This window comes from Rattus norvegicus, chromosome 3 (genome assembly GCF_021556685.1).
Source record: "Rattus norvegicus strain SHRSP/BbbUtx chromosome 3, alternate assembly SHRSP_T2T, whole genome shotgun sequence".
Lineage (NCBI taxonomy): Eukaryota > Metazoa > Chordata > Mammalia > Rodentia > Muridae > Rattus > Rattus norvegicus.
The window spans coordinates 42,757,910-42,781,148 of record NC_141536.1 but is presented as its reverse complement, the minus strand read 5'-3'; the positions used below and the strand labels follow the sequence as shown (position 1 = coordinate 42,781,148).

Here is a 23,239-nt window from a genome sequence, read left to right as displayed (position 1 = left end):
AAGCATGTGTGTGGTGTACATGTATACAAGATGGCCAAGTACTCAAACACATAAAACGTAATAAATTCTTTAACAGTAGCAACTTGAATACCAGCACACTAGAAAGAACATTATATCACATTCAAGTGGGAGTCAAGCCAGGGATGCAAGGATAGCTCAGCGTATAAAATCAATAAACATGGTATGTTTCACCTAAAGAATGTTTCTAAGATAGGGAATAAAGAAAAGGTGCCCATTTCTCCTCTCTCAGTCAATGTAGCCCCCACAGCCAATGCTGCAACAGTCAGGCAAAAGAAAGCTAATAGCCAAGTTTTCCCAACTTGTAAAGAAGGCATTCAAGATGTCTGTTTGCAGATGATATGATCGTGTGTAGAGAGACTCCAAAGCTCCTCCAAAAGTCTCCTGGAGTGACAGTGAACATGGTAAAGTAACAGGAAAGAAATGTACAGGAAAATCAGCACCATACGTTTCCATTATTCAGTAATAAATTATCCAGAAAAAAAAATCACAAAATAATTTTATTTACAATAACTACAAAACAAAAAAAATATTACCTAGGAATACTCTTGGACGTTTCCAGAGTGAAAAATAAAACATTTGTTCTAAAGTATTAGAGGAAATATCCTCTGAAATGAAATAATGTTGCATGTTCATGGGCCAGAATAAATACCATTAAAGTAGCAATGTTACCTAAGGTGATTTACAGATTGAAGGCAGCTTCATCAAAAATGCCAAACAAAAGAATTTCACAAAACCAAGGGGAAAAAAGCCTAGAATTTGCTCTAACACTAAAGAGGCAGAGCAATCTTGGGACACCACCGCAAACAAGGCAGAAGCACGGCACTACCAACTTGGTAATTTAAAAGGGAGACATCGGCAGAGAGTCAGCCTCACCGGGGAAGAGAAGCCAGAGCCCAGACATGACTCCCAGTACCTACAGATGACTGGTCTTCCGCAAAGGTGTCCAGGACACACACTGGGGAAGGATGGCCTCTGAGAAGTGGTGCTGGGGAAACTGCATCTGTAGATGCAGAAGATGGAAACCACATCCCATCCCCATCTCTCAGCACATAAAAAACCAAACAGACACCGACTAGAAACTAGAACAACAGGAGGAAGCGATGAGGTTTTTGTAGACAAGACCTGAGCACAGCCAACAAAGGGGAAGCCAGTAAATGAGAGGCCATGCCCTGTGAACCTGCAGCGGAACCATCTGAACCTGCTGAGGGGGCCGGGCATTTGCAAGCTGCTTCACAGCTGACAGACAGATCAAAGCTGTGGATGCTACAAGATGGGGTCCTGTGTCGACAGTAAGAGCTCAGGTAAATCCAGGATAAGTCAGCATCAGTAACAGCAACAAAACCCAACCAAATAACCAGATTGAAAACCAGGCACTGGAACTAAACACACAGATCTTCAAAGCAGATACACAACAGGTATGTGGAAGTGTCCAACATCACTAGTCATGGAAACCCAAGTCAAAGCCACCACGAGACATCACCTCATGCCATTTAAAGGACTGCTCTCCAGACAAGGGGTAGATGTTTTGTTGCTGCGGATGCAAAGGTGACTATTCATACATTAGGTGGATACAAAAGTAGCGCAGCCATTATGGAAAGCAGAGGGGTTTGGGGAGTTCTCTCACAAACTAAAAATAAATCTACTACATCAGCAAGCAGGCTTACATGGTTAAACGGAAATGGAGGCAGCATGGCCAGGGAGGCTTCTATAGACTTCCATATTGACTGTGGCGTAGTTCTCTACAGCCAAGCACAAACAAGCAAGTGTCCCATCAACCAATGAACAGCCTGAAAATATGTTATATACCCATGGTGGAATACTACTCAGCTATGAAAAGTGTGAAGCACTGCCGTTATGACAGTAAGAACAGAGGTAGAAGCTGTTCAGTAAAGTAAGTACAGAAAGAGACTACCACATAACCTCTCATGAGTGGAATCTTAAAAATATTTCCACAGATGTCGAGTGGAATAATAGTTACCAGAATGGAGAGGTAGCAGGAGAAAGAGAGTGAAATGCTTGTTAGTGGGCATTATGGTATAGAAACAAGATAAGTGTTTTGTATTATATAAGAACATTATGATGATGTATATGTTTAAAAGTGAGAATTATTTTTTTCTTTTTTCGGAGTTGGGGACCAAACCCAGGGCCTTGTGCTTGCTAGGCAAGCGCTTTACCACTGAGCTAAATCCCCAACCCAAAAGTGAGAATTATTTTTGCATGCTTTTATCAGAAAAAAAAATACTTGAGTATACACACACACACACACACACACACACACACACACACACACACACACACAAGTTAAATGATGTGTACATGCACCAGACTTTACCTAGTTCTTTGTAAATATATGAGCAGTCTCGTACCAGTGAGACACTTGGCTTGCAAAACAAGGTGGGGGCTCCTAAGGTATAACATGATTGATCCCTGACCTTCACACACATGTGCACACATGCACACACACACATACACACACACACATACACACACTACAAAGTGTGATGCATGCACACAATGAAGCCATTAAGAAGAGTGAAATCTTGGCTGCTTCAGGAACATCCATAGTATTGGAAATCAGTGTGTAAACCGAAATAGGGCCATTTCAGAGACCCATAACATCAACTTCAAATTGTATGTGTCATGATACTACACAGGGGACAGTGGGAGGCAAGAAGGAGATCTTGAGAGAGGTAGGATGTAGAGGGTGCTGGATTAGATGTAAAAGGACAGGGGGTGACGCACTAATTGGGGGAGAAAGGGAACTAGCTGTCGGGGGTAGGGTGGGATGGGCAGAAGAGAGCTGTCAGGGCAGGAACTGATGCAGAAGCCTTGGAGAAAGGCTGCCTACTGGCTCATCCTTTCATGGTCCTTGGCCTCCCTTCACAGAGCAACCAGGACTACCAGCACAAGGGTACACTGAGCTGAGCCCTCTCCCATCTCAGTCAGAAAACTGACCAAAAAAGTGCTCTAGGGACTGGCCTGCAGCCCAAACTTCTGTAGACATTTTCTCAATTGAGATTCTTTCTTCCCAGATTACCCTAGCTTGTATTAAGTTGAGCTAAAACCAGCCAGCACAGCATGCTAACCTAAAATATTCTAACTGCAGTGAAATGTTGAGTACCTCAGTAATCAAGCAACATGTCAAGAGCTCGGAGGTTTCAAAGCCTTCATGCTTTCTGGTCATCTTCAAGAGCAGTTCTTCATTTTTGTGCTAGAAAAGTGAATGCTGACTGTCCATTTGTCTGTCTTCTGTGCTGTGTGATGTCACGCTCAAGCTCAGTGTGTTAGCGCATCTGTGGCTGCAGCCAGTGCGCAGCATCAAATTCAAGCACAGGGTGTTCTCGCCTTTAAAAAAAAAAAGTCTCTTAAAACATCAATGACCCATTCTTAATATAGCCTTTCCGCAGTAATTAAATTTTCATAGAGCTGTTCGATGACTTTATTATTAGTTCTTTGGAAATCGATAGAACTATTTTGGTTCTTTGCTTGTTTCAGAATATTAAAACCTAAGCAGTTTAGTCTGTCGGCTCAACTGAAATGGAGCACTGGTGTCAATCGCCATGTGATTCTCGCCACTGCTTGTAGAAATTCCCGGACCAAGCCTGATTCTTCTCCTCACTGGCGTTTGGGTTGCTTCTCTAGCTGTGTCAAACAATATGCAGGGAGAGTTTTCACTGTGCACCTATAATACTTCCAGAGCAAAGAAAAAAATGAAAGAGCTGCTTTCCATAACTTTTCTATTTGACCTTCCATGCTGCTGTGAGTTGGTGGGTGTGTTGTGTGTTGTATGTGTGTGTGTCGTGTGTGTGTGTGTGTGTGTGTTGTATGTGTGTGTGTGAGCCTGTGTGAGCCTGTGTGTGTGAGTCTCTGTGTGTGTTGTATGTGTGTGTGTTGTATGTGTGTATGTTGTATGTGTGAGTATATGTGTGTGAGCATGTGAGCGTGTGTGTGTATTGTGTGTGAGCGTGTGAGCGTGTGTGTGTTGTGTGTGAGTGTGTGTTGTATGTGTGTGTGTGTGTGTGTGTGTGTGCATGTGTGTGTGTCTATAAGTTTAGGTACTCACGTGGAGGTCAGAGGACAACCTTGGGACTTGGCCCTCACTTTCTCCCTTGTGGTGGTGTTTTGCGGCTGCTCACTGCAGGCTTGCTGAGCTGCCAGCTTCTGACAAGTCTTCACCTTCCATTCCCTTATATACTGGCATTTCAGGCACACAGGACCTCACATGGCAATGTGGGTTCTGGAAGCCACACCGAAGTCCTCTTGCTTGTAATGACAAGCCTTACTCACTGAGCCCTCCCTGGGTCCCCTTTAATTTTCTAACAGTTAAAAATGTGGTATCCCCACCCCCAGCATGCTTATATGCATACGCTTAGTTGTTTGTTAGCAAGCATTTATTAAGTACTTCCTACCTGCAAGTCCTTGGGATGTAATGAGTAAATTATACAGATGATCATGTAAATTCTATTGTGGTGGGGGAAAAGAGGCAGTAAACCTCAAGAACACCAAGAAATGCTGAAAAAAGGGTAAGCAAGAACTGTGTCCAAAACCAGTTTAGAGACAGATAATGATACTATTACTTCTTTGGGCCCGATTGTTACATAGAGTCTTTTAGACCAAGACTATGTAAGAGTCATCAGCCATGTGGAAGCCACTCTCTATAGACACCTGTGCCAGACTTAGGGGCAGAAGGAGTATGGGAGTTCCTGGGAAGGAACGAGGGGGTGGTGGGAAGACAGTGGAGATTCAGACAAACTGGATGTCACCATCCCTTTCTTTGAAATACCATGGCTGACATTAGCTGACTTAGAGTTAACTGCAGCCCGCTGATGCTGTTCAGCCTCAGAGAAAAGCCATGCATTATCATGAAATTGTAGAACTGAGAGACTCCTTGGAAATTACTGGGCTCAACCCTTTAATTTTAGAGTCAAAATGAGAATTTGAGCCTAGAATGGCTAAGTGGTCTGTAGGAGGTTCCTCAGCAAAACAGAGCAGCTATGGTTTAAGCTTGGGCTTTAATAAGGCAGAGTCCAGTGTTCTTCCTAGAAAACCCATTTTTAAGAAGCCATTTCTATTTTTTTTTAAAAGCTGCAGCATTTGAATGGCATGGCCAATTCCCACTTGATTTTAAAAACAAACATCTATAATTTATCTGGCATTTAAATAGAATCGTTTCTGATTTGGATTATATATGGTCTTTAGTTTTGTTTTATTTTTTATTTACTTTTCCCCCTCTTTTCCTGTGGTGCTGAAAATCAACACCAAAGGCTGTACAACTGATGAATACAAGTAAATGAAGTATAAAATGTGGGCCATGGGAGGGCATGAAGGTTCAAGCTGGGATCGTCCATACTGTACCGTCCCTCAAAGGATGAGCTCTTCTAACACTTGAAAAACAGTGGGAAAATTGTATCTGCATTGTATCAGATTTCAGAAGATGGGGAGTATTTTTCCTCTTTATACATGTTTCCAATGTTGAAAAATGACTCCACTTTATTTATTTATCTATCTATCATCTATCCATCTATCCACCTACCTATTATTTATTTACTTTTGGTTTTTCAGGACGGGGTTTCTCTGTGTATCCCTGGCTGTCTTGGAACTTTCTCTGTAGACCGTGCTGGCCTTGGACTCAGAGACCCGCCTGCCTCTGCCTCCCGAGTGCTGTGATTAAAGGCATGTGCTGCTGCTTGTGCTGCTGCTACCCCTGCGGCAGCGACTACCCACTACCTCCAGGCTCACCACCTTATTGATATCATGACATATTTTAGATGTTATTCCTAATTCATTAACACCTTTATTTTCCTCAAAGCAAGTTGGAGCTTTAACAGCGTGTTCTGTGGGAACGAATGTTTTTTGCATACAATATCATCCTTGTCACTGTTATTACACAGTGCTCTAGAAGTTTCCCGGCTTCCTCTATGGAACTCGACCTGTATAAAGGAATCACTTTCTGTCCAGGTCGTACTGTCTCTGCCCTCTCTGCCCCTTTAACAACCTTGTTTTCCTCAGCCTGTTTGTTTCACAATTTTTTTTTGAAATTCCTACCTGTTTGTTAAACCTTCTCTTCATTAAGAATGCAGTGAATGTTTGAGTGAAACATGTAATAGAGATATTTCACAAGGCAGACCAGTACTACGTGGGCATACCATAGTCTAAAGACCAAATCTGGACAGCAGTCTGTTCTTGTAAACAGATGTTGCTGGAACTCTGCTCTGGATCACATATCATCTGGAACTGCTTTGTTCTGGTCTCAAGGTGTAGTCCTGGCTGTCCTGAAACTTGCTGTGTAGATGAAGCCAGAACTTAGGGAAACTCTCCTGCTTCTGTCTCCTAAGTCTTGGGATTGAAGGTTATGTCCCGCTATACCCTACCTGTACCTGTAGCTACTTTTATATTATATGACAGGTAATAACCAAGACTGAATCACCAGCAAAGAGTAAGATATTTTTTTCCAGGCCCTTTATAGGAAAGCTTGCAAACACCTGACTACACACAGGCATGCGATATCTAGGGCAGAATAGTGTCATAGTTAGGGTGTTACTGCTGTGAACAGACACCATGACCAAGGCAACTCTTCTAAGGACAACATTTAATTAGCTTGGCTTACAGGTTCGGAGGTTCAGTCCCTTAAAGCCGGAAGCATGGCAGCGTCCAGGCAGGCAGGATGCTGAAGAAGGAGCTGAGAGTTCCATATCTTGTTCCAAAGGCAAATGGGAGATTCGCTGATTCCAAACATGGAATACTGAAAATTAAGAAGAGATTTCTTCCCAGGATGTTTTCAGCCAAGTGGTCCTACGAATACACCACTTGGGCAACCCATTAAAGTGACCAGCACAAATAATCTCCCTGGGGTGACTTGCAACACATTAGAAAAACATCCTCCTGCTGAAGACCTGTAGAGAGGAAAAACTACACGCCCGAAAGCAGAACACTCTGTCCCCATAACTGGCTGAAAGAAAACAGGAAAACAGGTCTACAGCACTCCTGACACACAGGCTTATAGGACAGTCTAGCCACGGTCAGAAATAGCAGAACAAAGCAACACTAGGGATAATCTGATGGCGAGAGGCAAGCGCAGGAACCCAAGCAACAGAAACCAAGACTACATGGCATCATCGGAGCCCAATTCTCCCACCAAAGCAAACACTGAATATCCAAACACACCAGAAAAGCAAGATCTAGTTTCAAAATCATATTTGATCATGATGCTGGAGGACTTCAAGAAAGACATAAAGAACTCCCTTAGAGAACAAGTAGAAGCCTACAGAGAGGAATCGCAAAAATCCCTGAAAGAATTCCAGGAAAACACAATCAAACAGTTGAAGGAATTAAAAATGGAAATAGAAGCAATCAAGAAAGAACACATGGAAACAACCCTGGACATAGAAAATCAAAAGAAAAGACAAGGAGCTGTAGATACAAGCTTCACCAACAGAATACAAGAGATGGAAGAGAGAATCTCGGGAGCAGAAGATTCCATAGAAATCATTGACTCAACTGTCAAAGATAATGTAAAGCGGAAAAAGCTACTGGTCCAAAACATACAGGAAATCCAGGACTCAATGAGAAGATCAAACCTAAGGATAATAGGTATAGAAGAGAGTGAAGACTCCCAGCTCAAAGGACCAGTAAATATCTTCAACAAAATCATAGAAGAAAACTTCCCTAACCTAAAAAAAGAGATACCCATAGGCATACAAGAAGCCTACAGAACTCCAAATAGATTGGACCAGAAAAGAAACACCTCCCGTCACATAATTGTCAAAACACCAAACGCACAAAATAAAGAAAGAATATTAAAAGCAGTAAGGGAAAAAGGTCAAGTAACATATAAAGGCAGACCTATCAGAATCACACCAGACTTTTCGCCAGAAACTATGAAGGCCAGAAGATCCTGGACAGATGTCATACAGACCCTAAGAGAACACAAATGCCAGCCCAGGTTACTGTATCCTGCAAAACTCTCAATTAACATAGATGGAGAAACCAAGATATTCCATGACAAAACCAAATTTACACAATATCTTTCTACAAATCCAGCACTACAAAGGATAATAAAGGGTAAAGCCCAACATAAGGAGGCAAGCTATACCCTAGAAGAAGCAAGAAACTAATCGTCTTGGCAACAAAACAAGGAGAATGAAAGCACACAAACATAACCTCACATCCAAATATGAATATAACAGGAAGCAATAATCACTATTCCTTAATATCTCTCAATATCAATGGCCTCAACTCCCCAATAAAAAGACATAGATTAACAAACTGGATACGCAATGAGGACCCTGCATTCTGCTGCCTACAGGAAACACACCTCAGAGACAAAGACAGACACTACCTCAGAGTGAAAGGCTGGAAAACAACTTTCCAAGCAAATGGTCAGAAGAAGCAAGCTGGAGTAGCCATTCTAATATCAAATAAAATCAATTTTCAATTAAAAGTCATCAAAAAAGATAAGGAAGGACACTTCATATTCATCAAAGGAAAAATCCACCAAGAGGAACTCTCAATCCTCATCTTCGGTTGGTTTATATACAAGTGTGCAATTTCTAGGCTTGAAAGTAAAATGATGCTATCTGGTGCTGGATAGAGGAGCCTTATTTTTTATTATGGCAGCTTGCTATTTTTGTAATATGGTGATTTGGTTGAACACATTAAAGTACAGTAGTAACTGATCTCCCCCTCTTCCTGGATGAGTGAGGAGATGATTAAATGTTGATGTCAGCATCCATGAGCATATTCAGATGAGCTTCTGCTTCTGTTGAAAAGGATGCTGTGTTTGATTGTGGTCCGAAGCTTTGAAGCACTACTTGGCATCTCCTTCCTTGGAGGTCTCACTGTTTAAACATAACAGATTTGATAGCTTGTTGGTAAGGTGAGGTCCAGCTTGTCTCCACTAGGTCATCTTCATGTGAATCCGGTGGTTATACGGTTTTGTTCTAGGGATATTTCATTTTTTTAATAACGGTTTTAGCTGACATTCATGGAGAGAATGAATCCTTAGAAGTGTGCCACTAGTGAAAGGAAATCCTGTCTAGAGTATGTTTCTTTACAAAGCTGTGTCACACCATCCTTTGGGCCCTCTGCTGGAAAAGTAGAATCAAGTCTCAAATAATGCCTTTGAAATTGTATCCTCTAGTATTATAGATGTAGGACAGTACTGTATCATACCTCTGTGGATGTAAAATAGCTTGTACCTGCTTTATGATACGTAGTAGTGACCGTGCTTTATCAGAGCTGTTTTTAATGATGTTGCTCAGAATGTTTTCTTTCCAGATGATGATTGAGAAGCTAATTTAAAAAAAAATGGTGCCAGGTACCACAAGAGTAACAGAACTGTGCTGTTTTCTCGGGTTTTGTTTTTTTACTTTTTTTTTTTTTAATGGAGTGTGCTGGATGTCTCTACAGTTTTGTTCAGATGACTGCAGAACCTGGAAAAGCTGTTGCTGCTGCTGATGCATAACACACTGCTATTATTGGTCTTTTTATATAAATATATATATATATATACAGATATATAATTTGAATTTTTTGAAACTTTACCTGTGCTGTCAACTTTCGAAAAAAGTATCCCCGTTTACTGTGTTGAGTTGGCACTGTACAGAAATTAACAGCCATATTGGTCTAGAAATGTTGAACTTAAGTTTTTTCCATTTGTACAGGGGTAACACACTGTATTAAATATGTAAGGTCTTATATACGTGGGTTTGATTACAAAAACTAATAAAGTATTCTCTAAATAAAAAAAAATACCTTACAGCATATAAAATATGGGCTGCTGTCAAAAGCAATGCTTCATTCAAAACAGCAGCCCCGTCTCAGTCAGTGCCAAACTCCCCCAAAGACCTCTTAAACTCCCTGAAGTCTAGAAATACAATTTTGCCACTATATTTCTCTGCAGGCATATATTCTTTCAGGAAGCTTAAACCCTGGTAGCTCCACTGAGCTCCTTCCAACTGTTTAAACAATTGATTTTGAACATCAGCATTTGTAATAATGGAGAATATTGGGCTGTGTTGGTACATACTTGTTGTACTTCCCAGCACTTGGGAGGCTAAAGTAGGATTGTTAGGGGTTTGAGGTCAACCCATATAGGCTACATAGACTTCAAGACCAACCTAAGCTACGTAGCAAGATCTGTCGATGATGATGATGGTGGTGGTGGTGGTGGTGGTGGTGGTGGTGGTGGTGGTGGTGGCGGTGGTGGTGGAAGAGGAGGAGGAGAAACTAAGAAAACAAAATTGATAGTTGTTAAACCTGCATCTGTATTTTGACGTTTTATTTATAGTTAAAATGGCTTCCCTCTTCTACATGTGAAATGTATGACTGACATTTTTTTTTAAAAAAAGATCCTGTATCTTTGCTACATAAGAAAAAGAAAACAAATTGTAAAATGACTCAGTGCTACAACACAGAATTGTATATGGCCCTGAAGTCCTAAAACCCAAAATGTTTAATATTCAACTAAATAAAATAATAGTCAATAAAAAAAAAAAAGAAAAACATCCTCCTTACGTAGAAACAATTAGCTTAATAGGATAATACGTCTGAAAGAGACTATTTGACCCCCCAGCTGCCTTTTTAATGCTTTTGCTTTTTTATGGGAAAGTCCCCTTAACAATTTCTTGACACTCTAGGCAAGATAGCTCATTAAATTCCTAGTCTAAATTCATTTTCCACAAATACGTTCAGTAAATGTATTTTAGTACCTGGCTTGGAAAGATTATCTGGGCAATAAAATCTTGGAATGTGACATCTCAAATACAAGTTAGCCTTAATAGTTGTTATATTGCTAAACAGATAAAGCTGTTTTAGATATCAAATTTCCTCAACTATTTTTATTACTCAAAATTTCATAAAGAAAGAGATCCAACTTTAGGTACATGGCAGCCTTGCTAAAATTAGGACAGGCATTTCTCCTTTTTAAAGAATTACTTTTGTTATTTTTTGTGTGTGTGTGTGTGTGTAACTGTGGTTAAGCACTTACGTTTTCACTCTCTGTGAATTCCAGAGACTTTGCATCCCCCACAGCCGGAGTCACAGGCAGGTGTGAGCCATTTAGTGTACGTTCTGGGAACCGAACTCAGATCCTCAGCAAGAGTAATCCGCGCTCTCAGCTGCTGAGCCAGCTCTTCTGCTCCAGGTATTTCTAATTTCCTTCTTTCCTTCCTTCCTTTTCTGCCTCCTGTCACCCCTCCTACTCTTCTCCCTTTTCTTTTCCATTCCCTATGTACTTAATCCTATCTGAGACCAGCATAGACTGATCTCAAATGTACTCTATTGCCCAGGCTGGCCTTGGATCCACAGCTTTCTTTCCACAGCCACTCGAGCACTGGAATGCAGGTGTGCACCAACAGGCCCAGGCCCATGCTTTCTTTAAAAAATAAAAACAAAAAAACTTTTATTGCATATCTGTATCTATCTATCTATCTATCTATCTATCTATCTATCTATCTATCTATCTATCTATCTATCTATGTTTGTGTGTACATGATTCTGTGTGTATGTGTGTGTCTTTATCTGCTAAGGTGTTTCTCTATTCTTCCCTTTATAAATCTTAAGTTTGTGTGTTTGTTGAGTACATCAATGAATAGCAACAGCTTTGAAAATGTCACAAACGTGCTTTCTATTAATAAGAATACTCCGAGACACTTCTTAAATAAATTCCTAGCATTTCATTTTAAAATTCTGGTTGTGTACTTTGGGGTGAAGTATTGAAAATTTTCTTATTAAAAATAACATCTCTAACTGCTGACCACTCTCCTAGTTTCATCATGTATTACAGGCACATATCAACTTGTCACACAGTAACACATAAATATGTATAATCAAAATAATGATGAAAATGACAAAAAAAATAAAATCCCAACATGTCAAGTGGTTTATGGCATAAGAAAAATGTAACAGTGCCAGCTCTGGGGAGACAGACAGGAGAGTCCCTGGGTTTTGTTGGCCAGCTAGTCTAGTTCAGTGAAAGACCCTATCTCAGAAAAACAAAGTGAGAAGTGACTAAGGATGACACTAGATTTTAGTCTCTGGCCTCAACATGTATGCACATACATATGTACCACATACAACCAAGCAGAATAATGCGAAATAATTGCCTTCAAGACCTTGCAGACATTTAAGTGAACACAGATAACAAGAACAAAAAGAAAGTCATCAAAACAATAAAGGAACAAAGAGAACTTACTAAGAGATAGAAATCGTGAAGAATCAACTTTTTGAGCTAAAGGCGGCACTGAGTGAAAAAAGAAAATGAAATAAAGTGTCATCAGACATTCAGCCAAGCAGAAAGAGGAGTCAAGGAGGTAAAGAGAGGTCAGTAAGAATTACCTAGTCAGACGAAAAGAAAAAAGAACCAAGTAAAGGTTGGAGGGCTTATGAGATCTTTTCAGATGAATCAGTGTGAGGTGTTAACTGTCAGCCTGACAGGCTGTGAGGGCACTTGGTAGATGGGCCTCTGGACCTGCCCGTGGAAGACTGCTTTGGCTGTAGTAACTGATCCTGCAGTGGCTCTGCTTCCTGGCTGGGATCCTGCGTTGTTTATGTGGAGAAAGAGAACTGAGCAATAGCATGCATCTGTTGATCTCTACTTCCTGACTGGGGATGTCATGTGAGCAGCTGTTTCAAGCTCCTGCCTTGACCTCGCCACTAGGATGGACTGTCCCATTGAATTGCGAGTCAGAATACTTTCTCCATACATTTCTTTTGTTGGGGTATTCTCTTACAATGGCATGAAAATGAACCATTGTTCAGACCAGTAAGTGAATTGTGAGACTGACCCAGGGAGAAAGAAGGCATGCAAAAACAGGACAAAACAACGAAAGGAGCAAACAGAAACCCTACTTAAGGAAATAGGAAATAATGATTGAAAACCTCCCCAATCTGGGAGAAAATAAATAGGTTGAACATAAAGCCATCAACAGACATGGTATACTTTGTTAAAATTCAGGCAATTTTTGAGGGCAAAAAAGAAAAGCCACACTTTCCATGAATTCAATTGGGTTACTATGGGATTTTTCAGCAGAAGCCTTGCAATTCTGATCCATATGATATACATAGAAAACTCTGAAATCTCAAGAATAACAACAAAAAATATGTTAGAACTGATAGTGAATTCAATGACAATATGGAGTACTAAGTCACTACAAGTAGCCAAAAAGGAAATTATGAAAACAATCCCATCGTCTAGTTAGGGTTTCTGTTGCTGCGAAAAGACACCATGATCAAGGTAACTCTTACAAAGGACAGTATTTAATTAGGGCTGGCTTACAGTTTTAGTCCATTATCATCACGACAGGAAGCATGGCAGCTTGCAGGCAGACATCGTACTGGCAGAACCAAGAGTTCTACATCTTGATCTAAAGGCGGCCAGAAGATTGTCTCTTTTGCACTGGGGAAGTTTGAGCACTAGAAGACCACACAGCCCACCCTCACAGTGTCACACTTCTTCTAACAAGGCCACACACACACACTAACAGGACATACCTAATAATGTCACTCCCTGTGGGCCAAGCATTCAAACTGTACTTCAATAACGCTATATGGTTCTATGAGTCCCAATCTATCCAAGCCACTCTACTTTACCATAACAACAGCATAATAAAATGCTTGGGAATAGGCATCTGAAGATACAGGAAACTCACACCCAACACTGGCAACGACTGATGAAGAAAATTAATGTTTCGGGGAAGTATGAACGATATTGTGTATTTTGGGGCTAGAGCAATAAATAATGTTTAATGACCACACTTCCAATAGACATTTATATATTCAGTGCAATTCTGGCCTTTTAAGTAACAACTAGAAAATTTTTTTAAATTTTATGTAAAATTATACAATATATTAAATAGTCAAAGAAATTGAACAGGAACAAAGAAAGTTAGAGGTATTACAATTCCTGATTTCAAAATGTTACCATTCTGTAGTACCTATAACAATATAGTGCTATAACTCAAACAGAGAGAGACCAATGGAACTGGTTAGAAAGCCCAGAAATAAATTCATATCAATGGGTGGAGTACCTGATGGGGGAAAAGTACATCCAGTGGGAAAATTATAATCTCTTGAGTAAATCATTCAGGATAAACTGGATATCCATCCATACAAGAGTAACTCCGGGTCCTTATCCTATGCTATATAACAAACTCAACATGGACTGGATTAAAGACTTGACCGTATGACTTGAAACTGTAAAGCTAACAGAAGTACAGGACAGAAGTTTCTTTATGTTGTTCTGAGAAATATATGACAAGAAACAGCAGAGGAAACCATTAACACACACACACACACACACACACACCATTCATCCTTTATATCTGCTAAGGAGATGTGTGTGTGTGTGTGTGTGTGTGTGTGTGTGTGTGTGTGTGTGTACAAGGGCCAACCAGAAACACGGTTTAGAAATTTGCAAAGGACCTAACAGATTTTTTTTCTGTGAAGAAGACACAGAATTGCTGCCAGGTATTTGGGAAAGTGCACAACACAATTTATCAGCAGAAAAAATGAGACTCAGATGACAAGGGAAATCATATGTGATAGATCAACTGTAATAAAAATAAGCCAAAAGAGTAGTGTTGGTCATGATGTGAAAAAGGAAACCCTTGTACCCAGATGACACAAATGTAAACTGTAGAGCTGTCGTAGAAAATTAAAACTGAAAGTACCCTATGACCCAGCGGTCATACGTCATTGTTTACAACAGAAACATAATGTGAGCGAGCGAGCATTCCAGTCAGTGATGAAACAGGAAGCTATCTCCCTGTACTGCAGCACTCTCAGCAAGGAAGACAGAAATTCTGCCATTCGCTGATAACATGGAGAAGCCCAGCAACCGACCTTAGCCAGGCACAGAAAGACACATTCTAGCGAGCACATTTCTGTGTGGATGTGAAATCATCAAACCCACGAGTGTGGAGCAGAGTGATGGTTGCCAGGGATAGAGGACAAAATAGGAGCATCCCGATGGACCGGTACCAAGCTTCAGGGATGTGTGATGGATGACTCTGGAGATCTGATGTACAATTTGACTAAAGCCAGCGATGCTGCTTAGCACATCTGAAGCCTGCACATAAATATCTTAAGCTTGTTGATCATAAAAATGGAGGCATAGACATATTAATTAATTGGTCTGTGGTGATTCATACTATATACCAATAACATATTTCATTGTGCATATTTCACATTTGCGGATTTTTTGATTAATTGTACTTCAATAACGCTATAAGGATACTTTCATATTTCTGAGTCTCATTGGAAGTGGTCCGAATGGGGACGGCATACATTTGCTCAGCCCACAATGTCTGTGCTCCTCCCAGTAAGTCAATTACTTGAAGTGAGGATTTTTCATTTTTGATATTTTAGTCAATGTTTCCTTTTCTGTGTCTTAGGTTTATTTGGGTCAGAGATTCCCTCTGAGAAGTTGATGAAATCTGTGTAATCTCTCCCCAGGAAAATTAACTAAAAAAATTGTTGCATATAATTACAAGGCCCTGCAAACCTTGACATATGACGATGGACTCCAGCCATGGACCAGTTTAAGATCTATTCTTCAACTATGGCCTACTTAATTTTTAATATTGTTCTCTAGGTAGGCATCTTAACTTACTCTAACTTTTTTCTATCAGACACTCTCCTGCCCCAAACTTAGTGACTTATTCACTGTCCCATCTCTATGCAGCTCTCCTTCCAGTGAACTGAGCCATATATTTCCAGTTTACTTAATACATATTAAATTAAAACCGTCTTCTCTTGTATTTTGACTCAACTCTAGTTTTAAGGGATGATATCAATAGAAAAAAAAAAGACAGACTGTTAAATATCTGAGCAACAGAGTCCATGGACAGTAGTCTCCACACAGACACGTAATCTAAGAAAGAAGGCCCTTGGGGGAGAGGGCAAGGGGACGAGAGCCAGCATTGAAATCCTGAGGACTGGAGTCAAGTGAATGAGTTCAGAGGAAGCTGGCTGCACCACCATGATCCTTCCTTCCCCCGTTTTTAGAAATGAGAATTCAAAAAGGTTTGGGAACAGATTGGGTGGCAGATGGTGGCAGAGAGAGCCATTCCAACCCCAAATTGAGGATTGCATCAAAATCCTAGGCAGAAAGAATCTTGTTTTCTTCAAGGTCTCAGGTGAGGTCAGAGGAGAAGTAGAAACGCTAAGAGGTCTGGAGAGGGAGAGGAAAAGTTGGGGGGCAGGGGTGCGAAAGAGCCAGCAAGAGACAGAGGCTCGGGAAATAAGTCACTCTTACCAATCTGGCGAATCTGGACCCATTGATTAGTGTGACACTGGAGACTGCCTACCTGGCGTTTCTCTCAACAATGTGCATCTGTGATGATTTTTGTCTTCTGCTTTTTTCTCTTATTGTTGTTGTTGTTTTGTTCATCGTTTTTAGAAAGGTTATCATTTGAGTTTGGCCTGGCCCAGAACTCTCTATGTGGACCAAGCTGGCCTCAATTCAGCTGTAGCTCTCCTGCCTCAGTCTCCTAAATTCTGGGATCATAGTCATGTGCCACCATGTCTGGCTATCAGGATTTTGTAAATGTTCAGACAGTTAACAGTGCAGGGGTTGGGGATGTATTAGAGAAAATTACCTATATGTCTCACCCTGCCTCAGTCTCATGTTGCCCACAGGGCACATCTGTTGGCATTTGAAGCAGAAATGTTACGCCCACACCAGAGCACGTGGCCTAGAGATACAGCACAGGTGACCTTTCAGCACCTGCTTCTGACCACGCCTATGTTAGCCCTTGCTTTAGTCGGACAAGTTTCCCTGCAGAGGCTTCTGTGTTAGAGATTTGGTCTCCAAGGTGATGTTGGTCTTAGGGGTGCGATGGCCTTTTAATAGGTGGGGCCTTACAGAATTATTCAGGGTGTAGACAGCTTGACTCTGACAGGGACTGTGGGAAATGGTCTTGTTCTCTCTTCCTCCTAGCTCGGATGTGAACAGTTGGCTCCACCATGTTGGCCTCCTACAATATTGTGGTTTGTGTCTGGGGTTCGGATTAGCCGAGTAAATGTGAATCTGGGTGGGGAGTTTATAGGGCAGGTCTGTTTGGGAAAGATCAAAGATGCTGGTCCAACCTGCCACATCTCATAGAATCACCCTGCCAGTCAGTAAGGAGGTACATGTTTTGGGGAAACCAATCTCACAGTCAAATACTAGTTTCTGTTTATCTTCACCAAAAAGAAAAAAAACATAAAAATAGTTTCAGAAATCATATTACGCACACAACGTCCACATTCCCATTACATATATTAGTGAATCCTAGTCTTAAGGTATAGCCTAGACCTACTTTAAGCAGTATATCCAACCAATATACCTACCCACTAAATGCAATTAATATAAACAATTCATTTCAATGGTTTCAAAACCATCAACCAAGTATCAAATACGTAAATGAGATAAGTCATTAGCTCGGGGGGGGGGGATTTACAAATGTGATTCAAATTTATTAAACTGTTTTTTTTTTTTTTTAAGATTTAAGACCAAGTACTCAACTATAATACATTTTATTCACTCGAGGTAAAAACACCTCACATATTTTTGGTATTTCCAAATTTTGCTCTGTTGGCTTTGGGAAATTAAGTGAAAACCCATGCCAGTGTACCCCGCTCATCCAACATGACTGTGGGGTCTTAGTTTCAGGGTAGATTGTCTTTAGGTCTGGCCTACTCCATCCCTTAGACAGACTGGACATTTTACCACCATAAGTAATGAAGCTTAAGCTATGAAAAATACAGACGTGTGGACTTTTCCCTATGTTGAGATTTTATTGTCTATAGGTTCAAGGTATTGTAGAAGGCTTCTTTATTTTCTAAAAGATGGGCAGTTTTAAAATTCTTGACTTTTTAAAGATTTGCTTATGTTATTTTATGTATTTGGCTGTTTCCTCTGCCTGCCTGTGGAACACATACATGCCCAGACCCCCCCGAGGCCAGAAGGGGGAGCTATTTTCCTGGGACCTGGAGTCACAGATGGTTGTGAGCCACCACATGGAGGCTGGGAACTGAACCTGGGTCCTCTACAAGGGCAGCAAGTACTCTTAACCACTGAGCATCTCTCCAGTTCCAAAATTCTTCAATTCTAAACTATATGATATGATTCGATATGATATAAGCAAGTCTCATGATCCTACTGTCCTGTTCCTTTTAGACTCAGGGGAATCATGTTTAGAAGTCTCTTCGTTATCTTTTCAGGATCTGGTAATGAAGATAAAACGTAAATATGTATTCTGTTTTTTCTTTCTTCCTTTACAAAACAGGCAAAGTTTAAAAGTTCCCCCCAGAGCTCTCCTTTTACTCTGACTTTTTTCCCAGTCAGTAATTCTTTGCACGGAGAACTTGTTAAATTACTTACACAGATACAAGATCTCCTTAAAGTTGTTGAAATTAATAATATGACTTTTTCACGTAAATTTATGTTTCACCAATACATAAAAGCAACAGTGTTATTTATTAATGGGATGCCACGTGATGCTTTAGTATACATATATATTATATGATGTTTATGCATCACGATAAGTATATTTATCTCCTCAAGCATTTATCAGTTCTTTGTGGTGAAACATTCCAGAGTCTTCTTTTGCTGGTTTTTGAGATACAGTAGAACTTTTTGTTTTGAAACAGAGTCACATCATATAGCCCAGGCTGGTCTCGAGCTTACCATCTTCCTACCTCAGCCTCTAAGTGCTGGGGATGCTCGGGCTACCATGACTGCATGACAGAATTTCTTAGTCCAATCCAGCTCTTCCTCCTTGTCTCACTTCCCCACCTGCATGCAGTTAATCTTTTACTTCCCACACTGATTGATTGATCAATTGATTAATAGACTGAATCTCACTATGGAGTCCTGGCTGGTATGGAATTTACTATATAGACCTGGCAGGCCTAGAACTCAGTTCCTTCTGCTTCTGCCTCCTGAGTGCTAGGAATAAAGGAGCTGCACCTTGTCCTTGAATTAGCTTTTCTTTTCTTTTCTTTTCTTTTTTTTTTTGTATTCCATGTGTGACTGACTTCATGTGGTACTTATTGTCTTCCTGTGCCTGGCTTCGTTCACTTGATATGATGAATTCCAGTTCTGTCTGCTGTTGAAAATGGCAGCCATTACATTTTATGGCTGAATAGTATTTTAATTAGTGTATATAGCACAGCAATGTGTTTTGAAGCTAACATTAGTAGATTGCACGCTTACGACACTTCAGGATGAACAGGATAATTTTCTGAAACACAGTGCTTGAGCTCAGGACCTCAGCCTCATCTTTTGGAGTGACTGGAATGTTCTGGTGTGCTAGCCACGCAGCTGTGCCGACCTGGTTTGATGACATGGTTCCTTCCTGCGTCTTATTTGTTTCCTAATTTTCAAATTAATTTTTTTTCACATAAAAATCACACTAGGAATTTGTGAACTGACACACGAGACAATTAAGAATAATTTATGCTTAATGCAGCTTTGAAAACTTGTCCTTCCAGATCCTTAAGGTGGTATTGCGAGAGTTTGAGCTGTTTGGTTTACCGTGCTGAATCAGGACTGACACTAATACAGTCATCTAGTACAGTCATATGATTAGCTGACTATGAAGCTGAATTTTCGAGCTGTTGAGCCTCTTCTGCCCTTCCTTGCTCTTATTTCTCTCTGCTTATGACGACCTTCTACCCCTGCCACTAATTACCATGAGAGCAACCTCAAAAATGCCCAAGATTACATGATAAACATGCAGTCAGTCTTTAATGGGATTCTCCAGGGTTAAGGATGATGCTTCCTTGTCGGCCTTGTGGTCTGCACCATGAACTGTGCTATGCTCCTTGTATATGCAGCCTACTTGATTCCTTATGTCTGGCAGGACTTCCAGGAGGCAGCCAGCGTTCTGATACCACATTGTAAAAAGCAACAGAAACTCAGAGAGGTTGTCCTTCTGAAGCCACACATCTAGTAACTAGGGAATGGTCCCTCGAAGTCAAGCCTTTTGGATCCACACAATAACTACTGTACATTTGCTGCGTCATGGGGACCAGCCTGCAGTACTGTTTTTCATGGTTAGGCTGACAATGTCTTGGTGAATCTCGACCAATGAGTTCCTTTGGATTAATTTTTTTCAGTCTGTTCATCTACTAGCTACATTATTTTATTTTTTAAAAAAATAAATACTAGATAAAACAATGTGTGTCTGTGTTGACACAAGACCAATAATTTTGGCAGTGATACTTTACAATGGCTTTTTAAATGTTAGTATTAAATGCCATTTTTAATTGTTCAGCTTGGTAGGGGCATTAGAGACAGTGGTTCACTGTTTCATTTGGAAAAGCTGCTCTCTGTCTGGTTTGTGAACAGCTTCATTGTTTAGTTCACACAGAGGTCAGTAACTCTAAAAATACACTTTTAATAGGTCATGGAATGGATGTTTTGTATGTGTTGTAGGGACTTGCCCTCGGTGGTTGAGATGTGCGGCTTTGTGCCCTCTCCTTACCCACTGTGTGTGTGTGTGTGTGTGTGTGTGTGTGTGTGTGTGTGTTGGGGGTAGGGTGTGTTGTGACTGTCTGTGTTGCCTAAATGGGGCTAGAGCTTGTTTGAAAGCCTGAGGCATATAATCTTACAAACTCAACTCTTAAATCTCTATTTTGTGGAATGCCTATTATAAGTCATTGAATTTGACAGATGTTTTGGCCGTGTAACTTCAGAACATAGGCTTTCGGTCAGAATTAAACGAAAAAGATTTGTGGTCATTTCATTTGATTAAAAAACACCAGAGCAATTGATTCTATTCGGGCTGGCAGCCTTCACAGGTGACTTCAGTTTCTGTGCTGTCAAACCCAGCCCAGCTTTTCCTCTGCCCCAAGAGGCTTCTCCCTTTGCTCTGGATTCTCTTCTTAGCCTGATGAAGTGTTAAGATCTGTTCATTTCAAAACAGACCATTTAAAAATGAAAAATCCACATTGTTTAGCTCACTGGACCGGGAGTCTTAGAGACCGGGTCTCTCTTCTCAGCTCTAGAAAAATCTCTTAAAGCAAAATCTCATGACCCATAAAAAGGATATTACTTCAGTTTGAGTGGTTTTTTTTCTTTCTGCTCCTTAGTCAGCATTGAAAGCAGGGCATTAACTGGAAGGAGCTTGGCAGAACTTAGCCAAAGCCTCAAGTTCTAAATCCTGGCAGAGAGCACTCCTTTGAGTTACGTTCTTCTATAACTTTTTAAAGTCCGCTTTCTGACTTATAAACCTACATTTTCACCAGCAGAATTGAGATTAATACATCCACCGAGAGGAAGAAGGTGTTGAGATAAGTCGTTATAAACCCTTATGGGTATGTTACTTCATCATTGCCTTCAGTTGCAGCCATATGGAATTTGGGGTAGTGGGATTGGAACTCTGACTATAGGTAGGACTTGGTGACTTTGTGCCTAACAGGGGCAACTGATTTTTTTAGCTATGCTGGTCTGGGTTTTCAAACAATTATTATTTTTATTTGTGTGTTATCTGTGTAGGGGTGTACACATATGTGCAAATGCCCATGGAAGCCAGAGGCACTGAATTTCTAGAGCTGGAGTTCCAGGCCTGGATGTGGGTACAAGTATGGGCTCTTAACTACTGGGAACTTCCTCCAGCCGCAATGCCAGGTTCTGACATAACTTTTCCATGATTTTTTTTTCCTTTAAGTTCAACCAAGGCACCAAAAGCAAGAGAACAATACAAGAGAACAATACAAGGTTCTCTCATACAAGAGAGCCTTCCTTAATTAAAAGAGAGAAAGTATACAGCAAATAGCTAAGAAGGCTAAACTCCCTGGTGATCTCCGTGCAGTGAAGAGTGCCCCAGCCTCAATTTCTGAAGACTTGACCTCTAGCAATCTCGATCACTTAATTAGTTTTAGACCTTTTGGCAATTGACACAATCTTCTCTTTTTTCTTTTTATCGGTAAAACAGGACAGTAACACTAATCTTGGATCTAGTGGGTAACTATGAAAGTACTTTGTAAAAGACAGGTTTCAGTTGTGTGGGGGAAATGTCCCACCTTGGGATGCTCAGGTGCGTTAAGTACACAGCCCTAGGTTTGCGTCACTTCTTCTGTGTGGGGCCACACAGGGAGGCGTCCTCATTCACTCTTATCTCATCCCTCCTTTCCAGCCTTTGCATCAAGCCTTTGCGTCGGTTCTCTGTATGGAGCCAGGCTGTAGGTCACACTCCCTGTCCACCTCTTCAAGGCCTTTCTTCCATTTACTTCCAAGGCTTGCCTTTGCTTAGTCAGCTCCTCCCTGTAGTCTCCCCCAACCCCCAGCATTTTCTAATGTCAAGCCTTTAGATGAGAATCTTCTCCCTGTTCCCTTCCTTCTACTGCCTGATTAAGCACAACAGTTTTCTGTCGGGATTGTGAGACTCATTCTTGCCCTTTTCACCTGGCCTTGGGCGTGGATCTTCCTTGCTCGTGGTATCATTGACAATGGAACCTTCTTTCTTCATTCTGTAGAGCACTTGCCCTGCGCCCATTGCCAGCAGGAGATGGAAACTTGCCCGCTCTGGAAAGGCTCCGTGTTCCAAAGTGAACTCAATTTCCAGTCTGAGAAAGCAGAAACAAAATAGGCATGTTTTCCCCTTCTCAGCTAATAATAATGATGATGAAGAAGGTGATAATAATAATAATTAATAACGATGATGAGATGACATTAATAGCGGGAGTATCTGCAGCATTGACTGTATCAGCAACAACACCCATGTTCATTGCCATGGTAGCTAACACTTATTGCCCCTTTTAGCAATCATGCATGATGACTTTTTTTTAATCCACCCTGTTTTGTTTAAACTTTAAAACAACTCTGTGAAATTACTGTTACTCTATCTTATGTTGACTTGACAAAGCTGAGGTGGAAGCAGTGACTACACCAAACTAGAGACGCCATATTGGAAGCCGGGTGTGTCTGGTTTCACAGTTGTCTGACTCAAGTTCTGGATTACACTGATTAGCTCTCAGGGCTGAATCTTTCAACTTGAATGCCCACAGCAGGCAGGGCAGAAGTGAACCTTAGTGGACAGGCAGGGCTGGCGAGACATCAGGCTATGGTGGTGGCCTCCTCCTCCTCAGTGCTGGTTGCTATAAGATAGGATGGGGTGTCAGAGGCCTGCCCTGGCTAGGGAATGAGCTGAGGTGGAGTCAAATGAAAGCTGAAAACTGATGATCTGTGACCTCATAATCTTAATATTTGTGCTTTAATAAGTACTGGTTT

The 23,239-nt window shown here is 40.9% G+C and overlaps 1 protein-coding gene across 14 annotated transcripts in view; it reads left to right on the top strand.

Moving 5' to 3' along the window:
• Ccdc148 (coiled-coil domain containing 148) overlaps positions 1 to 23,239 on the top strand; it is a 279,259-nt gene that overhangs the window by 25,888 nt on the left and 230,132 nt on the right. For 6 of the 14 annotated variants that reach the window (XR_015682842.1, XR_015682841.1, NM_001431632.1 and 3 more), the window contains 1 exon segment: positions 11,033 to 11,164. The gene's annotated coding sequence lies outside the window, so the exon portion shown is untranslated. 14 annotated transcript variants of the gene reach the window in all.